Genomic DNA, 22144 nt, shown 5'->3' with positions numbered 1-22144 from the left:
CCGTATCCTCCCTTTGAGCAATAGTTTTCAAACCACTGAACATAGGGGAAAATAATCTAAAAACAGTAGCAAATAACAGGCATTATCCCCCCCCCCGCCCCGCCCTTGCAAAACACACTGATAAAAACATCAATAAACAATTATTAGATTTCCACAGATGAATCAAACATACCATCCTCTGCAATTTCAGAAAGCCTATTTCCCAATCCCTTTCTTAGACAGTAGGCAAGTAAGACACCGTTCAGTCCTGTCTGTGGAAAAATTGGCAGCACCTAAAACCCAGAATCCAAAGTCTTTGAGAAGTGTGGCCATGACTTATCCCTACTGGAATCCAACCTTAACCTCAAAACAGATGGGATGTCAGAGGTGTTGTTAGAATTTTGCCAACTGTGTGCATATCCTACCTTTTTACACTCCCCCCCCCCTGCTTCAGATAAGTGATGGATTGTAATGATTAATCATTAATACAGTAATCAGCCAGGTGTTTAAACATTTTGGGGCGAGCTTCCTAGGAAAGAACCTTAAAGTAAAAGGCAGGCTGCTTGCATTCAGTCTACAAAAAGTTTTAAGACTTCTCTCGCAGGAAATTGAGATAGGGGTTGTTATCTGAGCACAGGGATGCTACTGCTGTGGAAAAGAAAGCTAGCAGCAAGTCCCATTTACGTACACTTAAGTGCCAGTATCGCCTATCCAGAAAGTTAAAAGAAACAAAACATGACCACCTGCAGAGTTATTAGAGGAGTTTTAGCAAAGTATCTGAAAGTCAACAGTTTTGCAAAAACTTACAAACAATTCCTATCCTGGGCAGAACAGACTTCCTTAAAAGGTAATATCTACAAGAGACCCACATTTGCGGAGCACAGAGATCATAAGTTACATAAGGGGTAAGATGACTTTTCAGGTATCAAATCATATACAACATAATTCTATTGATGTTTGCTTGAAGGAAGTCTTCGCAATGGATATGACTTCTCAAAGTTGGTAGGACTACACTGTAAACTCAACTGGGTGGGGGGGGACACAATTAATAGTATCATAACACAGGTGGTTCTGTGGATTAAACCACAGAGCCCAGGGTTTGCCGATCAGAAGGTCGACGGTTCGAATCCCCGCGACGGGGTGAGCTCCCGTTGCTCGGTCCCTGCTCCCGCCAACCTAGTAGTTTGAAAGCACCTCAAAGTGCAAGTAGCAGCGGGAAGGTAAACGGTGTTTCCGTGTGCTGCTCTGGTTCGCCAGAAGAGGCTTTGTCATGCTGACCACATGACCTGGAAGCTGTACGCCGGCTCCCTCGGCCAATAATGCGAGATGAGTGCCGCAACCCCAGAGTCGGTCACAACTGGACCTAATGGTCAGGGGTCCCTTTACCTTTTCATCATAACGTATCCAAGGGCATTGAATATTAATATACCTGTGACTGTAAAACGCAACAACATGTTTGTGCATTTAATGCATCTCTGATGTTCCTATGTTATCTTATTTTTCTGTTTCTGAAATTCTAATTTAACAAATGTTTTCTCAATATTTGTGACAATGCACCAAACTCACCACACCATTCCTCAATAAAAACTACCCATGCTCCTACCCATGCTCCTATTACACACTCCTGTCTGTCTGTCAACTTCCCCTCGGAAGGGGAGGCTAGCCTGAATTCTGTGCACATAAGGCACTGAACACATACGGACTGGGAAAACTTACACAAATGGAGAACAGTTTTTTTAAAAAATAAAATAAAATAAAACAGCCACTTCAGCAGTTAAGTGTACCAATTACATGGTGCATATTAGGGCAACAAATTTTCTCCTTGCCTTCTCAATGCCATATGCCCGTCTTTTTTCAACTATAGTTTCCATTCACCATTGCAAACATATGTTGCCATTTAAATGTCAAGAAAGGTATCTCTCAACTATCCCCCTTATGTATGATGAAATGAAATGGCAGACTGAATGGAGCCATGAAGCATGCCATTAGCAGTTATTCACACTTCTGTTTTTCTTTAACTTCTGTCCCTCTGAAGTGCATTCATTCTGTACATGGATGTTTAACTATAATGACATCCATGACTCATAATCCAGAAAATATAACGTCAGAAATGAACTGCAGTGGTAAACTGCATGCGTTGTGTGTGGGTTTTTTTAAGCCACCTTAAATGAACCCATCCAGTTTCTAGACAGAAGATTCTCCTGCAAGTCTCTTAATCCCACCATCAGCACTGATTATTCAAAATTATTTTCTTTAAAAACCCTTTACTAAAGTCCCATGTCCAGTTACCCATCCTTTCATAGAGCACTTGTTCATCCAGGATCAAATGAGGTGGTGCAATTTTTCCAAACAGACAGCCTCAGAAAACATGAAAAGCACTTCCCACATAAACACACAAGCAGTGGTGAAAGACCATACATAGAGCATCATTCAGAATGAAAATTAACATACAAAATTATTTACAGGCAATGGTATGACTGAGGTCACAGGGCTGGCAGGCCTAAGAGTTCCAAAGTCATGAGCTGAATACCACAAGTATACCAAGACTTAAGTAATACTCAGGAGTTAAAAATAGTTTGCCTTTCAGCGTCAGGGGCTTGGGACCTCAAACGAAGATCTGCTACTAAAAGAGACGTAACTTTGCTCACTAGTCCTTAGGAAGTTATCCTAGGGCTAATATATCACTACAGTGGTACCTCGGTTTAAGTACACAATTGGTTCCGGAAGTCTGTACTTAAACTGAAGCGTACTTAACCTGAAGCAAACTTTCCCACTGAAAGTAATGGAAAGTGTATTAATCCGTTCCAGACGGGTCTGTGGAGTACTCAACCTGAAGCGTACTTAACCCGAAGTATGAGTGTAATTGGTTCTGGAAGTCCATACTTAACCTGAAGCATACGTAACCTGAAACAAACTTTCCCATTGAAAGTAATGGAAAGTGGATTTTATCCGTTCCAGACGGGTCCGTGGAGTACTTAAACCAGGCATCCCCAAACTGCGGCCCTCCAGATGTTTTGGCCTACAACTCCCATGATCCCTAGCTAACAGGACCAGTGGTCGGGGAAGATGGGAATTGTAGTCCAAAACATCTGGAGGGCCGAAGTTTGGGGATGCCTGACTTAAACTGAAAGTACTCAAACCGAAGCATACTTAAACTGAGGTATGACTGTAATAGCTTCAGGAGAAGTTCCTATTGTCTCATACAGTTTGGAGGACATATTGTGGCATTTTCCAGATATATCTAACTATCTTGAATACCCCACAACAGGTTTTCCAAATTGCACTGCATATAACCTTTGAGATACACTTGCTAGACTACTTGCAAAATGTCCCAGCACAACTAAAGGAACCTACTGGACACCAATCATTGTCAGCTTGGTTTCAATCGTGTTTCAGAAATAATCCCTATAGGGGATTTCATCATGTAATCCCTGAAAAACAATGATTTGGTTGAAAAGTTGAAGTGCAATATAAATAGAGATCCTAATCCAGAATAAAAGCACTTAAAGTTAATTGAGATCAGTGGGAGAACTAGTTAGTCACATCTCATTTAAGTCTCATAAAGTTAAAGGCAACTAATTTTAACTGAAATGGGTGTGAATTGTATCTGAAGACTTAAATATTCTGTTCTGCAATGTGCTCCCAACATATAAACCTGATTAATTTCAATATGGCATGCAGCAAACAATGTGTTCACTCTATTTATAACTAGGGTTGCCAGCTGATCGGGGGGGGGGCACATGTGATGGTGCATTTAACAGCAGACAGGCAAATATTTTCAAGACCTGGCAAGGAACACGATTGCCTGGTAATGTCTGCAGATCAAACTGCTGTTAAAGGGTAAATGTATGGGACACAGAAGGCTTGTTGGAAAGTTGGCAACTCTTTTTACAAACATATAATATAGGGAGTCAGAGCTGCCTACACCTTCTCCCTTCCATTCTACTGAAAGTTCTACATCAGTCCTGATCCAATCTAACCTATCATCTCCAGGCTAGGAATGACTTACCACATACAGTACTAATGAACAAATGATAAACTCTCCAGACTGCACTGTAACCTGAACAGAGTGGGGCTTACTCTTAAGTAAATATTCCTATAAGTATACTGCAAAACACTTACCTTCCGGTAAGTGTATATAGAATTGCAATATAAGTCTCAATGTATTCAAGGGGACTTACTTCTGAATAAACATGTATAGGATTGCACTATTAAAAGTAGCTTGTAAGAGTAGTTTTATATTCCATGATTGAATTTCTTTCAAGTAGTGTTTCAGTGAATCGTTCGCCAGTAAATGTAACCACAGGCTGCAAGGAAATTGCTCTGCCTTCTTTGTATTCATTAGCAGCAACGGTTACATACTTTGTGTGAAATTTCAACAGCATGGTTCAGAAAGGTGGTTATAAAATTTTAAATATTATTTCCTTCTCTCACACACACCTCATTGGCAGAAATAAATAGTTAAAAAGGGATCTGTTAATGAAGTCATTATCTGCTTATCATACACCTTCCCCCCCCTTAAGAATTCTGTTTGAAGTCAAATAGTTTTAACTTTTCAGACTACTATGTTAATAATATTTTATATCCTGCAATGTGAAATCTGTGAAGGTGTTCCACTGTTAACTAACAATAGTATCCTGCCCTCAGGGTAGTTTGAGTTAATAAGGCTTCACTCTCCCCCCCCCCCTATATGATGTAATGCATTTACATTTATTACTGTGCCTGAGAGATTTTGCGGGTGTAAGAAAAATCATAGGAATGACTCAGCAAGTGACATGATGTCATACTGGTAGTAAGTGGCAAAGCTGTTCGTGTGTGAAGCCTCCAGCCATAGTACACTGGGAACCAGGTGCTTTCCAGATCCTTAGCAGTTTTCTGTTGGTGCAGTTGCTTAAAGCTTACTACCACATATCTTGACCTCCCTTGTCAAAGAATGCTTTCCTGTATTACCTTACCTTGAACTCAATTGACAGCCTGTGGTATGTGTAGAATTGCAGAAACAACATCATCAACACTGCACACAGGGTATCAAGTGAAAATTCTTAACTGGTTAGCATTTTACCAAGGCACGAGAACCACTTGCTGCATTTATTTCCATTTTATTTGACCCTCTCATCTCCCCAGTTTTAAACGGTCTTCTTGCTTGAAACTGTGAGCTCAAATGCTTCATTACCGCTTCATCTGTGCCTTCAATGCATGAGCCCAGGTCCACTATCTTTCTATTCAGAAATATATCCCATCCCACCATAAGTTTGTATTTGAAAGGTTTAAGTTGTTGAGCTACCTCACCACCTGGGAGAGAGATGTCATCCATTTGAGCTCCCATTGAAGTATTTTTGTGTTCTAGGCGCCATTTTGGGAAGGCTTGGGTCTGCTTTGATGCGAGAGGCCTCTCCTTTATCCCTTCATTTGAATATTTCTGTGAGGCAAGAATCTTTGTTTTTGTTCATAGGCCTGCATGCCTCTTCATTCAAGGCTACAGGTTTTTAATTAATTGTGTGAAATCTTCTGACAAGGGCCAGTGTGTTTAATAAAGCTGAGGAGCTCTTACATTGAGCTCTGAAGATCCGTTCCCCTCACCTCTCTAATTCTAATGTGCATGTGTGCTCCCTCTCGGGAGTTTTAAAGGGAGAATGAGGGGTGAGGAACAGGAGAAGAGGCTGAGAGGCACCTCAAAACATTTTGGTGCCCAAGGCAGAAAAATCCAAATAATGCTCCATGGTGCTATCAAGTAATAATACATGAACATGTGCCATCCTTTAATGGAGGTGTGAAAAACCTCAGGCTCAGGGCTGAATGCAGGCCCCTAGACTACATTATCTGCCTCATGAAACTCCCCCCAGACCCCGCTCTGGCCTTGCCTTGTACCCCTGGGTGCTTTCGAGTAGCTGGAATGTGTCTCTGAGCTCTGATGATGCCTCTTGCTTGTCTGGACACAGGCTAGAAATGGGTGAGTGCATGGAAACTACCCTAATGTACAAACGCAAGATGTACATCTATTGCTGTACTCATGTTTGCCTCTGGCCCTATTGACTTTTGGTATGTGGCCCTTAAGAGGTTGCCTAAAAGGGAATGTGGCTCTCAGGCAAAACATGTTCCCCACCTGCTCTGTAATGAGATCGTACATTCGGTAACATACCTCTGTGCCTATTGGTAAGCCATCCCTATTGGGGGATGCACTCCAGTGGTGTGAGGGGAGGGAGAGCATGAGGCCATATCCAGTTCAGGATCCCATAAATGTGGTTAAGGGACCCCTTTGTTACATCTGCACCTGACCTAGGAAACCAAGTGAAGATTCAGTTAAGTGCCCAAAGTTAATGTCATTGGGTCAGTTTTTTCTCAAATCCGTTCCGTAGAAATTGATGAGGCTTCAGAGTGCTTATCGTTGGCTGGATCATGTCCCCAAGATATTAACAAAGTACTTTTCCAGAATAGAGAACTGAGCCACACGACCAAGACAAAATACCTGTGTCATCAATCTATCAAACAGATAGGTCAACATTTCTTTAAGCGGAGTTATTTTCTTAGAAATCTGCTTTCCAGAATAGTGCATGTGGGATATATTAACCACTGTGTCGGTTCAGCACAAATTCCTTAACAGAAATAAACTTGCTCAGTACCCCTAGGGTACTGATATAACTGTTTGGCTAGTCAGAGAGTTGTAGTTGGAAGGAGGGTAAATAGAGAGGGGTGTAGGGCACTTCTTGTAAGACTAGACCACAAGTTAAGAGTTGTTTTGAGAGACAATTCTGAAAGAGACATATTAAAAATAGCAATTGTGATAGTAAAGAATTATATGGTAATAAAATCCTAATTATCATTAGAAAAAATACTATGCCCATACTACTTAATAGTACAGAAGGAGGATTTCTGCATCCATAAACTATATTACTACAGTGCAATATTATGTAGACTGCTATGGTACAGGATATAGAAATACTGTATAGAATCTGGTATTGATTGCAGAATTCAGATTCCTGGCAATCTCAGCTTTCATTTTCTTCTTAAAGCAAGTGTGTAGCCAACAGGTTCACAAAGATATATCTAAAGTCTTACTGGCAATGTCCACTGAAATCTCAGAAATCAGAAGTGAGATGTGACCAAATAAGATTTTCGGTGGCTGGCAGGAGCAGAAATCCAGAGTTCTTGCAAGAATAATGATATGAAAATGAGAAAGATAGATTCCCATTTAGATTTGGTTTCCAACTTGTTATGCTCTTTTAACACTCTTTCAAAATAATTGCTTAGGACAAGTTTTCTGCTGCAGCTCACTTAATCTCTTTGTTCAGTTGGTTCTTGGATTTTTCTATGGTTGTAATTTGTCTCCATTTGTTATTGAGCTCTTCCACTTCCACAACTAAGACAACAGGTAAAAGATGCAAGTTATGCAGATTTGATCTTTTGGGGGGGGGTGGGGGAATGATTAATTTGCATGGTTTTTGCAGGCTAAACAATTCAGTTTTTCTTAGTTACTATAACTGCATCCTGGAATTTTAACATCTAGTGCACCCCAGAACAAATACTGAGTACATCTACGCATCTGCTAACCAGGTGCACAATGCAGATGTCCTACTCGTTTCCTCCTTCCCATTCTATGTTGAGCAATTGAGCTCATACCTTTCACTTAGTTCTGCACCCATCAATCTCCATTTAACCCAAGCTACCATAATTTTAAGACATAGCATTAGATCTTTGATTAACTGAAATCAAACCCCCATGCAGAGATTTCATTGGAAGCATGCATGTAACAATTGCATGCAGAAGGTCTATGTGCAACTACAGGTTTCTCAGTGCCTTCTCAAGGGAAAGAAATGATTCACATCAAGCAAACCACAACGAGTCTCTGACACCATAAGGAACAAGAGCTTAGCACATATGATCATATGGCAATTCTGCCTAACTGAAACACTGTGTATCTTTCCCTACCCACAGAACACTATGGGGAAGAATGCAGAAACAGTGTGCAGGACTAAATTTCCCTCCCCACCTTGCACAAGTTTGTGTGTGTGTGTGCGTGCATGTACACACACACACACACACACTTTTCAAATTGTACTCTATTGTTCCTGTCATGTCAAAACAATTTTTCTCTGGAGCTAATCAGATTCAAAAATTAACAAATCCTTGAATTCAGTTTGACATCAGAAGGTTTGGCACAAGGTTCCACTTAAAGCGTTCCTCAATTAGTTATAAAAAGGCAACATATTCTATTTGACTACTTGTTATACTCTAATTAAACTTTTTTTTTTACACAGATAACTTGCTTTAATTCTTCTATCCTTCTTAAAACTACAGAATCATTGAATACCTAAACCGCAAAATAAGAAATAATACAAATGCGAAAGTTTTTCATGACTTCTAGCTTGCCATTCAATTAATTCAAAAGGCAAATAAGTTCACACACCACAGGGCACTGGTTAAAAAACTGGTTATAAACCTGTTAAAAAGGCAAATAAGTTCACACACCACAGGGCACTGGTGCAAGCTACTGCCTCCTCCCCACTTTGCCAGGTCACCCAGCTAATTCCTGGACACAAGAATCGCCCAACCACAGCACCTCCATCTCATAAGAAGTCAGTCTCAGTTTCATCTAGCCCAGTATTTTCTACATTGGATTCTAAGGTCTTAGCCAGTTCAAATCTGAGACCTACAGCACATAAAACATATTTGTACCTCTGAGTCATAATCCCTCCACATGAAAATTATGGGGAGGTATGAGGAAGGCATTGCCTAACACATGGATGAGCTCAAACCGCCAGCCCTTCAGTTAACAGCCATGTGCACTGGCCAATTTGATAAGAAGGAAACAGGGTGAAGGAATTGCAAGCAGCAAGTTAAACTGCCCATATAGTTTCCCTTTACATTTTAAAGTGTATGCTTAAAATACCTTACACCTAAAACATGTAATTTGTAAGCTAAGAATGCAATGAACATGCTTGCAGATACATGCATCATTCTTCTCAGAACTGTGGCAGGCTGAGTGACTTATGCAGCATAGTGTGCGAAATTTTATTTAAGGCATTTTTATACTGCTCTTGACACATATTTATATCAGGGAGGTTTATAATACAATTTAAAATCCGGGGGGGGGGGGGAATCAGGTATACAACACAACAATAAAAACTAATAGACAGTTGAACAGACAACCAAATCAAAGAGCAGAATGGAAAAACTTCATTCCCACAGTTTAAAAGCACAACTCACTAACAGGCCTGAGATAATTTTCTTTTAAATGTCTTATCTAAGAGATAATACAATGGGCGCCAGAGACACTTCCTTGAGGATAGTGTTCCACAACCTGGGCACCACAGATGAAAAGGCTCCTTTACTAAGCTTGATCTCAGGTGGCTAGTGGCACAGTGAGAAAAATCTCAGTGGAAGATCATTTGGACAAACTGATATGGGGAAAGGTGGCCTTAACCAGTGCAGAACTCTCAAATCTGCTGAAATATGTTCCCAATGAGTCACCCAAGTTAAAGTCCTGGCTGATTATTTTGAACTAATTGCAGCTTCAAGGTAAGTCTCATGCACTGCACGTCACAACACATTACAGTAGTCTGAAAGGGATGTTACCCAAGCATGGGTAACTGGTGCCAGACTATCTCAGAAGACATGGCAGCCTATGCTGGTTAAAGAAAAACACTCCACATCACAGAAGTCACACCTTTGCCTCAAGTGAAAAGGCTGAATCAAAGAGTACGCACAAGCTGAAATCCTGGTCTCTCAGAGGGATCGAAAGCCCACCCATATCAGATAGTTACCTGGTCTGGAGAAAGGGATTCTATCTATCTATCCAACAGTGCCTCCACCCTATCAGGGTTGAGCAAGAAAAAGAAGACTGGCTTTTGAATATACTTTAAAGGCATTATGCTCCTTAATTCCTGATTGATCAATTGATCTATATGTGCTTTGTTAAAGCTAATCTGTGTGTTTTTTAAAGTACAAAAAAATCACAAGTTCAGGCCCATTCGAAAGCATTGAGTAGACAAAACAAACCAGGCTCAACAGTCAAGAGGGAGCAGCTATGTGTTGGCACGCAAGGGTCGCAATGACCTAATCAGGCTTTAGCTCTTGTTTCTCTGATTCTGTGGTATTCTATCCTGCCATAATATTTACAAGTACAACAATTTTTTTTAAAAAAACTATGATTGGTTACTAAGGAGACAGGAATTGTTTAGCAAGAGTCAGCATCTAAATCATTCCCTTTCCTCTTATAGAAGAGCATATTTGTAAGATCTCACTGTTTTCCCAGCTCCTTCTTACTAACAGTCTCTTTCTACAACAAGAAATAAATTTTATCTACCAAAATCACTGTTCAGGGAGGGACCATGGCCCAGTGACAGGGCACATGGATTGTGTGCAGATGCTCCTTGGTTCAGTTTCTGAATTATTATGGGTTTTTTAAAGGACACGGGTAGCAGAACAAGCTCTGTCAGATACCCTGGAGAGCCACTCCCAGTCACCAAGACTGGGGATGAGGAACCTATGGCCTCCCATGCGTTGATAGAGTCCAACTCCCATCAGCCCCAGTCAGCTTGGCTAATGGTAAGAAATTATGGGATTTGTGGTGCAGTAACATGTGGAAGGCTACAGGTTCCCAATCCTTGCAGCAGACCATCTTGGTTTAGCTCAGTATTGGAACAGCTTCATAGGTCTATGTTCAAACCAACCCAGCAGGATCAGGAAACACATTTTCTTCACCTGCACTCCAAAAAACAGGAAAGAGAAAGTAGAATAGATACTAGCATTTAAGATTCCTGCTCCATTTTATTATAGTAGGGGATAGCATAAAGCCACATATGTGCCAGTTAATTTTGTGGTGGTCAAAAAGCAGGTGAAGTGTTAACATGTCTCCCAGCACTCACTAAAAGTCAAAGAAAGCATCTCCATAAAAATACCTAAATTACACAGCACCTAGCAGAGTCGAGTACTTTCACCATATAAATGTGTGTTAATTTCAGCAGTATTTGAAAGATAAATATAGCATTTAAAAAAAATAACTGTTCCTCCAAAATAACCTATGAAATATCTTTGAAACAAGAAAGTGAGTAAGGAGAGAAAAAACATGTGGTACAGTGTACTATAGACTTCAAGAGATGTACAGCATGTTTGACCACTTCCAAGTGGTTCCCTTAAACCTTCCCATGTTATCCTCACAGCAACCATGCAGGTATGAGGCAGGTTAGGCTTCATGGTCGAGTGGGGATTTGAACCTGGGTCTCATAACCCCTACACTTCATCCACTACATCACATCAACTAGTATGTTGGGGAGGTTCAGAAAGGTTATGGTAGAGTTCTTCTCTAAAATGAGTACTGAGGGAGTAACTGTAATAGATCAGTGGCTACCATGGACCCTGAGACTCGACCACTACACACTTGGTGTCAGAAAATGCCCTACAGGAATAAAGAAGGAGTAATCTGAGAATCAGACTCCAAGGCAGATGAGGCAGACAACTATGCAGGGATTTCTGCTCAGGATAAGTTGATGATCCACATCATGGGTTGAAGGGAGAACTCCTCCACTCTTGCCTGCCAAATCTATTGGGCTCAAGGGAGCAATCTAATAATCTTCAGATGAAAACCCCTGCCCTGGAATACTAGTGCTAAACCATTTAATAGCTAGCCTGGTCTTCAGAGGTTTGGTAGTTAATTGTATTACCACTGAAGTCAATGGAACTGGAGCACTGAAGCACTTTGTCCCAATTCATATGATGTCCGAGCTATGTAGAATTAACTAAGAGGCAACTGCTCCTTACAGGAGAGTCAGAATTACTGGGATACATTGCTACAGTCACTATTGCAAATAACTTTTTTTTTCTTTTTATTTTTTTTTAAACATACTTTTTATTAATTTTACAGAATACAAAAAAACAAAAAAAACGGTACATACATAAACACCTTTTCCACCTCCTTCCTACCCACCCACATGGGTCCTCCCCTGCCACAGAAGTATCCCATGTATGTGAACAGTCAGAGATGGTCCATTTTATGCTTGGATTTCTGTCCTCCTCCCCCTCCCCTGACCCCAAAGCCCCCCCCTGCCACCAGGGAGCTCCAGCAAACCAGGGCAGTACGCAGGAGGGCATCCATCCAACCATCTATTGTCATACCAAAAAAAAGAGAAAAATAGAAATAGGAAAAAAGAAAAAAAAGAAAGGGCAAAAAAAGAAAAAAAACAATACAAAACAGAAAAATTTTTCTTACATTCATGATTGTAAAACCATATTTTGTGGGCTTCCCCTCCCCCCCTTCCCCGGTTTTCATCCCTTTTTTATCATCTGCAACAGTTTCTTACTTTATAAAAATACACCTTTGTATCTTATACAACTTATAAATCAATTGTTAACATTTTCATCTAATATTCAAATCACTGAAAAATCAAACTCCCATTTTATCTTCCCGTGCCTAATTTTTTCTCCCTCTATAAGCCTCCATATTTTCACATTTTCCAAAATCCATTCACTTTTAAAACTATAACTATTCTCAATTTAACCTTACATCCCCGATTACCGGCTCCACCCCCCCAATCCAGCAAATTCCATAATCAGCAGACCAGTTATAAACCTGTTAATCCATCCATATAATCGCAACATCACTTTCCCTTCACCCCACCCCCTGTTTACAGTCTTTTGCCATCCAGGCCACCATACAGGACCCCTGAATTTCTTCTCTTCTCTGCATATTTTTTCCTTCTTCCCTGTGGGCGTTCTGGAGTTCCAATAATACCAATCGTGCCCCCCTCAAAAGCAGGGCACTCCATCCAACTTTTTGTAGAGTAAAGTCATCATTTTTTTCGTGGTGTGCTTCATTTTGTGTTGAATCATCACAGTCCTCATCTTCATCTTTTCCTTCCAAATCACAGTCATCATCATTGTCATTCTCACATTCATCTTTTTCAGTGTCAAAAGCTTCATCTCCTAAGGAATCATATTCTGCCATCACCATCTGAAATTTTTGCTGTAACTCTTGCCGTCGTGTCTCCTCTTGACATAGCTCTATTCTTGTTTCCCACATTAAGGTCAAAACAAACCGCTGGAACTCAGGGGAACACTTTTTTGTTGACATAATTCAATCCTGCCAAGGTCAAAACTTGTCACGTGGGGTGGAATATGATCACAGTTTATTTTCTCGACTCCATTTTAACAAGCTGGCTGCATTCTTCAAGTCTTATTAACAATAAAGTTCGAACTCACATTTCACAAACATTTAAACCAAAAAAGAAATTCCAGAAAGTCCAGAAATACAAAGTGAAATAAAAATTGACTCATAAATCCTGATCAACTCACTGGGTTGTCTAGGCTGCCGGCTCCCGAGGAAAAGAAAGATTTTTCTCAGTCTTTACCTCTTGCTGCAGGGCAGTCATAAACCACAGTCTCTCTCCCCTTCTCACCCTGCATCAAAGGGGAGATTCTCTTTGATGCCTTTGAGGGATCCTTTTGAAATTGTTTTATAATCCAAATCGTGAGGTTACTTACAGTCTTTTCCAATCGTTTTATTTTCGGAAGAATCCAGCGCTCTCCGCCTTCGGCTTGAAGCTTCTCCCTGCTAGAATAACGTTGCCGCTCAAAATGGCCCCCGTGACTTCTACCCTCCTCGCTCCGGAGCTCTTATTAGAGCTAACCGAAGAGTTGGGGAGTCCGGATTGGGGCTGTGCCGAGCAAATTGCCCCCGGGACGCCCTTCCCGAGGTTCTAAGGGGTGCAGCGTCGCTCTCGCTGCCCTCCCCACTCCTAGCAGGGACGGGCCGTCTCGGAGACGAGATGAAACCCTGCCAATCGGCGCTGGCGCTGAACCCGGAAGCCTTTTTTTTTTCCTTTTTAAGTGTAATAAAAATCATCCATGCTCTTCTATTGATATAAACTTTTGGTCATTCTGAACTTAAGGCTGGCCTCTGGATGTTTTTGGACTACAATTCCCAATAGTCTCAGACAACAAGGTCAGGGAAGATGGGGAGTCGTAGTCCAACAACATCTGGAAAGCATCGCTGTAAGTTGTGATGTTTTATTTTTGTATTTTATTTTTGTATTTTATCCTGTTTTTGTCTACTGCCCTAGCAGTTTAGCTGAAGGATGTATCTAAACCTTTTAAAACAAATCAACAATAATGACAACAACACCACATTTGAGTGCTGAAGCAAGTTGTAACAGGCCACTCACAGACTTTAACAGGGGTGTCCAAATTTTTTTCAAAGAGGGCCAGATTTGATGAAGTGAACACGCGTAAGGGCCGGCCAACGGGCCGACCAAAGTTGTTCACCTTTTTTTAGGATTGAAGTTGTTAAGCTTTTTTTAGGATTTTACCCCAGGAAATAAATTGCCACAGGGGTTGGATTAAACTGGCAGACAGGCCCCCGAAACAGACTTTGGGCATGCCTGCTTTAAAACATCCATGAACAAAATAGTTTGCTGTCACGTACTGTGAAGCAAGTTTGACACATATGCTGCAAAAATGACACTTTGAACATCCTGGTCCCAAATGAAATGCGCATTCAGCAGAAGCTGGGGCTGTACACATAAATCCTCTTAAAAAAATTGTAGCCAGCTATTCATGGGGAGTAAGGAGCAGGCAGGAATGAATTCAGCATCTCTAAAAACTGGTTGGAATAAATGCTGTCAAAGCTCTTTAGGTGCAGCAGCAGCCACTGGATCAGGGAGATCAACTTCATGCACAGCACCTGTTCACATGCTTGGTTCTTTATGCATCTAGGGACAGGCACAAAGAAGCCATATGGTCCTTTCTTGGATTAGGGCACTTGGTTGTATCTTCAAATTTATAAACAGACGGATTAGAACTCTCACCCAGCCCCCAAAGCTTGAAATGTCCAAAGCTTGCAATTGCTTCCTAAGGGCGACATTCTGAAAATGGCACAGGCTGTAATCAGAACATTTAGGCCAAGGAGACAGAATACGGTCGCCTTTTACTAGGTCACAGTTGTTGAGTCTGGTATGTTTTAAGTATGGTTTTAAAATGGAAAGAGGCCATATTCCCACATTCAATTTAAAGATGAAAATACAACAAACGAGCAAGCATTTGTCAAATATACGTGAGGAAAAGGGGATAGTGAAGAATAAACTGGATATTTTGTTTAAAAAATATTTCATAGGCTTCTTCTCCCCACTCCCAGCCCATGACTAGACCTCAAAGCACTTTATGAAAAATTGCAGGGGTGTTTTTTTTACACACACATACATACACATGTAATAGTTACAAGTCAAACCAGAATGTATAACATGAACACATAATCAAAGTTACTTCCTCCAGAAACTCCTACTTTATTTCCTCCCTCAACATTAATGAAACACACTCTTCATTTCCTGTCCTAAAGCATTATGTAATATTTGCTGCTAACCAGCTTTGGACAGTAACCTTTGAGTTGGAAGCATTTAGATGAAAGTGCAAGTATATCAGTTGTTTATGGTATATACAAGGGCGTTTTTGAGTGCATACCATACAGTATTCTCTGCTCAACTCGAAAATTAGGGATAACCAACACACCTTTACAGCCGATAGTGCAAGACCTTGATTTTATCTATAACTTTTCACACATTATCTGAGCCCAATTCTCCCCACGTTTTGCACTTTACTTCCCCCACCTTTGAAAGAAAACCAGTTTCCCCATCACTTCAATGGACAATTCCCTTCCCATTTTTTTTGGTAGCAAGGACGGATTGTGCCCCCATTGGTTAGAGTGTGGTGCTGATAACGACAACGTTGCAGTCTGATCCCTGTATGGGGCAGCTGCATATCCCTGCATTGCAAAGGGCTGGACTAGATGATCCTCAAGGTCCCTTCCAACTCCATAATTCTATGATTCTATTTGTAAAGAATTGTCTCTTTACAATGCTAAATTGGTTTCTATGCAAGAATACATAGGGTGATAGCCAAGACCCACTGAAATCAATAGAGTTAACTACATTGATGTCAATGGGTCTACTCAGAGTATAGCTAACCCTAGCTGTCACCCATACTGACTATGCAAAAAAGTGTCTTAGAAAAGCAGAATTGGTCATAATATCATCAGAGGTGCTTCAGGTATGTAGTATCTGCTTTTATTTTATAACATGATACTGTGGTTCACCCTGATCTTTGACTGTTAACATGTTTTTTGTTTTGTGGAATTCAGCCCTCTTGTTGAATTTATACTGTTATATTCCTTTTAGAACCACTTTGCTTGTTTTCTAACACTAATGGTATGATCTGTGTCATGTTCAACTTAGCTTTACTCAGAGTAGACTCACTTATATTAATAACTATGTTATGGACATAAATTTCAGTAGGTCTACTTAAACTTAGTTGAATACCACCCCCTGGTTTTTTTAATTGTATCTTGTATTGTTGCAACATGTTCTGGAACCTTATGGTGAAGAGCAAGCAAGAAAGCTTATAAATAAATAAAATAAGCAAGGGCACACTTAAAATTATGAATGGAGCACATGCTCAGCCTGAGAATTTTATTTTTCAAGAGCAGAGCACACACAAACACACTCCTGGTTTTTTCTCAAGCTTTCTCCATTTCAGGAGCCTAGCTGTTGATCAACTGGGAGTAAGAAACCCTACAAATCACCCAGAGGCCTAGCAGATGTGTCCTCTGTCCACCCCTATACAAAGGGATATTTTTAATTTTGCATAATTGCATACAGTAACCCCAGCTCAGTAATAGAGCACATGCTTTGAAGGTATCATGTGCAATCACTTACATCTCTAGTTAAAGGGAGCAAATGGGAAAGACCTGTCTGCCTGTCTCCAGAGGCTTGCAGGTAGCACAGGTGTGGGGAACCTTTGGTCCTCCAGATGTTGCTGAGCTACAATTCCCATCAACACTGGCCAATGGCCATGTGCGCTAGGAATGGTGGGAGTTGTAGTTCAAAAGAGACAAAGGTCCCCCATATCTGAGTAGACAACACTGTACTCAACTAGATGAACAAGGAATCTAATCCGCTAAAAGGATGTTATGACAGTTACATAATTGAAATAAATTCTCGTCAAATATTGCATTTTTCAAAAAATAATCAAATAATTGCTTCATATTTTCATGGTTTTACTTTCAGAAAGTCACTTTTAGAAAGTCAGACTGAGAAAAACCATAGGCTTGTGCTATTTTATGCATTTGAATGTCAGACTAATATTTTATAATATTTGAATAATTAAAGTATGCATCAGTAAACAAATAAAGAATGAAATCCTAAACTCAGTGTCTAGGGAGTAAATTCCACCGAACTTTGAGTAACTTACTTCTGAGTAAACATGGACAGACTTATACCGCAAAGGACTGAACTTCAAGTAATTCATAAATGAAGGCAGATGTGCTCTGCTACATGGATTAGGGACACAACAAAGTGGTTTTAAAGAGCTATTCATATAGTTTCAGACTCTTTCACTAACATGCAGGGGATTTAATCAGATAATTCCCAATAACCTTTCAATGAGATTTTGCAGTCCTTTTCTTGCAGTCCCTCCCCCCTTCACATATCACAGAACACAGAAGCAAATTAGGTTACATGCCCCTTAAATTCTAAAACTCTTTCTCTATTTTCAGCTTCCCTGTATTATCTTTTCCAATTATTAATCAAATGAATGTCCTCCTTAAAAACTTTCAATTTAGTACAGCATAACCAATGAAGAATCTTAAATCAAATTTAAATGAAAGGGCTGTTAATGTGGGCTTAAAGGGGAAAATAGTGAGCACACACTCAACACACACCCCAGTTTCTCATCTGGCCTTCCCATCATCACTTGAAGAATTGTTTTCTAGTTACATCATCAGGAAATAAAACAGAACAAAAAGAAGAAGAACGTTTGTGTTCATACTTCTCTCAAAGGATTCTAGCTAAGCTTCTACACACACACACCCTTTTTAAGAGAAGGAGCAGGAGGGAGAAACCTACGATCCAATTCCCCCAAACAGTTGTGTTGTGGAAAACCAAGATGAGAAGATTAAAATGCAACAACCAGTTTATTACTCTATTATCAGCAGAGAGAAGAAACTGCTCTGAACTTAACTCTCCTGAACATTCATTTTGGCCATAAACTGATTAGACAAATGAAATGTTTCACACAGCCCAAAGTGTTAGCTTGGAGCCAGAACACATTAATAAGCTTTGAGCTCTGGCTATCATTGAAATACACTACAGACACAAGGAGCCTGCACAACACAGAGTTCCTTATATGGTATTGCCATGACGTAATGCTCCATAGGCTTGGGGCATGCAGAGAGTCTCTCTCTCATTGTTTGGTGTAACTGCTGGAATGCTCACATCCCTGATGCCTAAGAGAATCAAAATCCCAGCACCACGGAGCAATAGCTAACACAGGGACTCTGCAGTTCATTCACTGAAGGTAAGAGGGAAGTTGTGGGATGAAGTTTCTTTTAGCAACCAATAGACATTTTGCTTCAAAGTTAACTTGGTTCACTTTAAAGAAATCCACAGCGTGCATGATTTAATTTGCATAACAGAGGTTTTTGAATCATCAGCTACAGCAAACAACAACTAAACTGTTTTTTAATGTTCTCCGTTTAAGCATAGGGGGCTATTTCCAAACCAAAAGATGAGGCTTTAATATTGAGAAAGGGGGAACCTATGAATCACACTCCGATTCCAAGTGTGTGCTGGACAGAGTCATAACTATATTTAAAATTGTGGGAAAGGACCCAGCAACGTTGTAATGTTCTGAATAAAAAGTTTTAGCGATTATTTTTATACATGCAAGTGACACACTAACAGGCATGTGGAAACATGTATAGAAAAGAGTTTATTGTACTTTTCAACAATTTTAGAAGATGTACTCAATGAGATACTGATTTAGAATTTTTCTTAATGCAACTATTAATGCAAATGCTTCAGTTCTATTCAGGAGTTGCTTTTTGTTTGTTTGACTGCATATGTTCAGTTGAAAGAGGGAAGGGAGACTAATTACCTTAAAGATCCTTTTCATACCTTTGTTTAAAGAAATAGTGCTACTTAAAAAAAACGGAAGCTTTTCTTCTCTGAAAAGCACATTTCTGCAAGGTGCTAATTGGTCCAGGTTACCAGGCATTAAGGTCACTCAACATTTCTCAGAACGCTACAGGGCTGAACCCTAACAGAGTGATCTGTACCATGTCACCATTTTTCATATCAGCAATATTTATTCATGGCAAGATTAAACAGTGTAGTCAACTGAATTTAACATGTGAATGCAAATGATATTTTTTGTGGGGGGGGGGAGTTTGAAGGTACACATAAACTTGAACTATTCTGTAATGTGTATTCTGTATTCACCAGATATATCTTTAAAAATTGTATGTTGATTTGTGGAAATTTGAACTTCCTATGTATTAATTTAAGGCTACTGCTTTAAAACAATGCCTCCGAAGGACAATTGGAACCATGCAATATTAACTTTTTTTTTTAAGTACTAAATATTATGGAAAGAAACAGCTAGTTTAGCAGTATTTGTTTTTGTTTTTTAAGAGGTGCTTGCAATGTATATAGCATGTGCACATCACCATACGTATACCTGACGCTTGAGAACTTTGGGTTTTGTTTTAAATACCAACATAGAAGCAGTAAGCACAACATGGGAAAAGCATCTGATTCATAGAAACTTTCCCAAATGGCTAATAAAATTTGCCAGGGTGAATCTTTCACTCGCTACTAACTCACCTACATCTGGAAAATTAGCAATGTTTTCTAGGCTTTTAGAACAAAGCTGCTCAATTAAGGAAGAGAAAATCCTAGTTCTTTTGGTGCTTTGAGACCGGCTCAACAGCAGCTTGCTGAATTGATTTACAAAGCGAAAGACATCAACTCAAACTAACTTGGTTGGTTGTTCTTTTTTTTTTAAGGGAGCAACTTAAATTTAGGCAGGGCTTCTTTCTACTTCTTTTTAGTTGCACCTGCAGAACAACTGCAGATATGGTTAACTGTTGCTTTATCAAATGCAACTGCCATTTCACTACTTGGTAAACAGAAACATTTCACTTCATTGAGGAGAAAAGTCATACCTTGAGCCAAAGGGTGCCAAAAAGTACATTACAAGGCACCACAAGATAAAGTTCAAAAGCTAAATCAGTTATCTGAAAAGGAACAAGTAACATAAAAGTTTATTTGATAGAGCTTTTAAGCAGCAATGCAAAGGTTCCTCCAATCAGCCAGAAGCTTTTGAAACCACCAGAAGAGGGAAATAATTAATTACTATTTAACGTTCATCTTAAAAACACTGACAGAAGAACAAACTGCATCTAAGCTGATGAACTAACTAATCAAAAGCATTTACACTTCTTGTATAATTACATGGATTAAAACTTACTTCAGACATAAAGTTAAATATGGCTCTCATTCACCTGACCGCATAAAAGTTATTTTTTAAGAATTTCAGCCACTCTTCTAATTTCAAAACTACTAATCAATATTGCATTGTTTTCACACACCCCATTCTTGTTTTTACATGATCTTTGGTAATCAAACTGTGTAAAGACATACTAAAGAAACAGGCAAAAACTAAAGCCTGATCGATTCCTGTGGGAAATTTAAGCACATGCTCAACTTCTTTGCAGATAAGACCTTAAACCTTTAACTTTGACTTATCATGCCCATTCTACCATGTGTGTGGAAGCCCAATTACATTTCTAGTTGTAAGAAATGCATTGTATCTAATAGGGACACTCTAATATGTCTTACTGGCCATCTGAATTTGCTTTGCAACTGCCAGTGGATTACTGATGATTGATGGGGGTCATGTTTATAGATTCAACAGTATGTTTATGGAACAAAGGGAAACTCTGAGGGCCTTGAATAGTAATGGCGTCACTTTAGTGACATCACTGTGGACAATGTAACTTGTGGCCAATTACAACACTCCCTGTCATAATATACTGTTCCAAACTAGTTTCATCCTCAAAAGCTATTTTCCCCTAAACATGCAATTTTCAAAATTATTTAATATTAAACAATTAAAGTGTTCTGTGTTGACTGAACAGCCTCTTATGCAGATGTAGTTTTATTAAAGTTGCTACTCCATCAATTAGGGACCCAGGTGGCGCTGTGGGTTAAACCACAGAGTCTAGGGCTTGCTGATCAGAAGGTCAGTGGTTCGAATCCCTGCAATGGGGTGAGCTCCCGTTGCTCGGTCCCAACTCCTGCCCACCTAGCAGTTCGAAAGCACATCAAAGTGCAAGTAGATAAATAGGGACCGCTCCGGCGGGAAGGTAAACGGCGTTTCCGTGCGCTGCTCTGGTTCACCAGAAGCGGCTTAGTCATGCTGGCCACATGACCCGGAAGCTGTCTGCGGACAAACGCCGGCTCCCTCGGCCTATAGAGCGAGATGAGCGCCGCAACCCCAGAGTCAGACACGACTGGACCTGATGGTCAGGGGCCCCTTTACCTTTTTACTCCATCAATTGCAGCCATTCTAAGCTTTTTTTAAAAAGCTGTTACACAGCAATCCTATCAACGTTTACTCAGAGGTTAGTCATATTGAGTTCAATAGGAGACCCAGAAAAGTGGGTATAGGGTTGCAGTATTAACTGAATTTCATTCATATGGAAATCAAAACAGTCCATAATAGGAAAAATCCACTTTCTAACTATGACAATTTTTTAATCAACATATGCATGTCCATTATTACATTTAAGGGAATTAAAAACTTCTCCGTCAGTGCTAGCTAAAGTAAGAATCAACATAAAGTATGCCTTCATGTATTCCCCCCCCCCCTAACAGCCAGTTCTTCACAAGCAGCTATCAGTTTAATGGAATCAGCTGGAATTCTAGTTTTTAAAATGTTTGACTAGGTTGGCATCCTGCAAAAAATAACTGGATTGGCAAATCCTTTGACCATTAGAACCTTAAATGGAATGGAAGTGCTTGCACACATAACTTTTTCCTTCCGGAAAAAGGTCAAAGGAGGTCACAGTTGTTTTTTTTGGGAATATCAGAATAATAAAAAATAAGTTGAAATAAAAGCCTTCCGAGTTGAGAAGGTAGCATAAAGCCACAAAAGGCCACACCACCTTCCTCTGTGCCTTTTCAAAGCAATAAGGGAGAATGTGGTAATGCCCTCACCCTAACTTTCATGTCTGTGCCCATTCCCGTCACCTTGATATAGGACAGCTAGTGTCTGCAGGAAGGCGCATGCTGTACCCATGCAGGCTCCTCACATGATTTAGAAACCAGCAGGATCAAGGTTC

The 22144-nt window shown here is 40.0% G+C and overlaps 2 protein-coding genes across 13 annotated transcripts in view; one reads left to right on the top strand and one right to left on the bottom strand.

Annotated features, from left to right (window-relative positions):
* The window catches only part of CMSS1 (cms1 ribosomal small subunit homolog), a 180679-nt gene that overhangs the window by 128522 nt on the left and 30013 nt on the right, over positions 1 to 22144 (bottom strand). The window lies entirely within an intron of this gene.
* The window catches only part of FILIP1L (filamin A interacting protein 1 like), a 156823-nt gene that overhangs the window by 108228 nt on the left and 26451 nt on the right, over positions 1 to 22144 (top strand). The window contains exon 1 of one of the 4 annotated variants that reach the window (XM_060273728.2): positions 18219 to 18315. The exons of the other annotated variants lie outside the window; for them this stretch is intronic. The gene's annotated coding sequence lies outside the window, so the exon portion shown is untranslated. Of the gene's footprint in view, positions 1 to 18218; positions 18316 to 22144 lie in introns of those variants that run through there. 4 annotated transcript variants of the gene reach the window in all.

This window comes from Zootoca vivipara, chromosome 4 (genome assembly GCF_965207765.1).
Source record: "Zootoca vivipara chromosome 4, rZooViv2.hap1.1, whole genome shotgun sequence".
Classification (NCBI taxonomy): Eukaryota; Metazoa; Chordata; class Lepidosauria; order Squamata; family Lacertidae; genus Zootoca; species Zootoca vivipara.
This window is presented reverse-complemented; position numbering and strand designations above follow the sequence as displayed.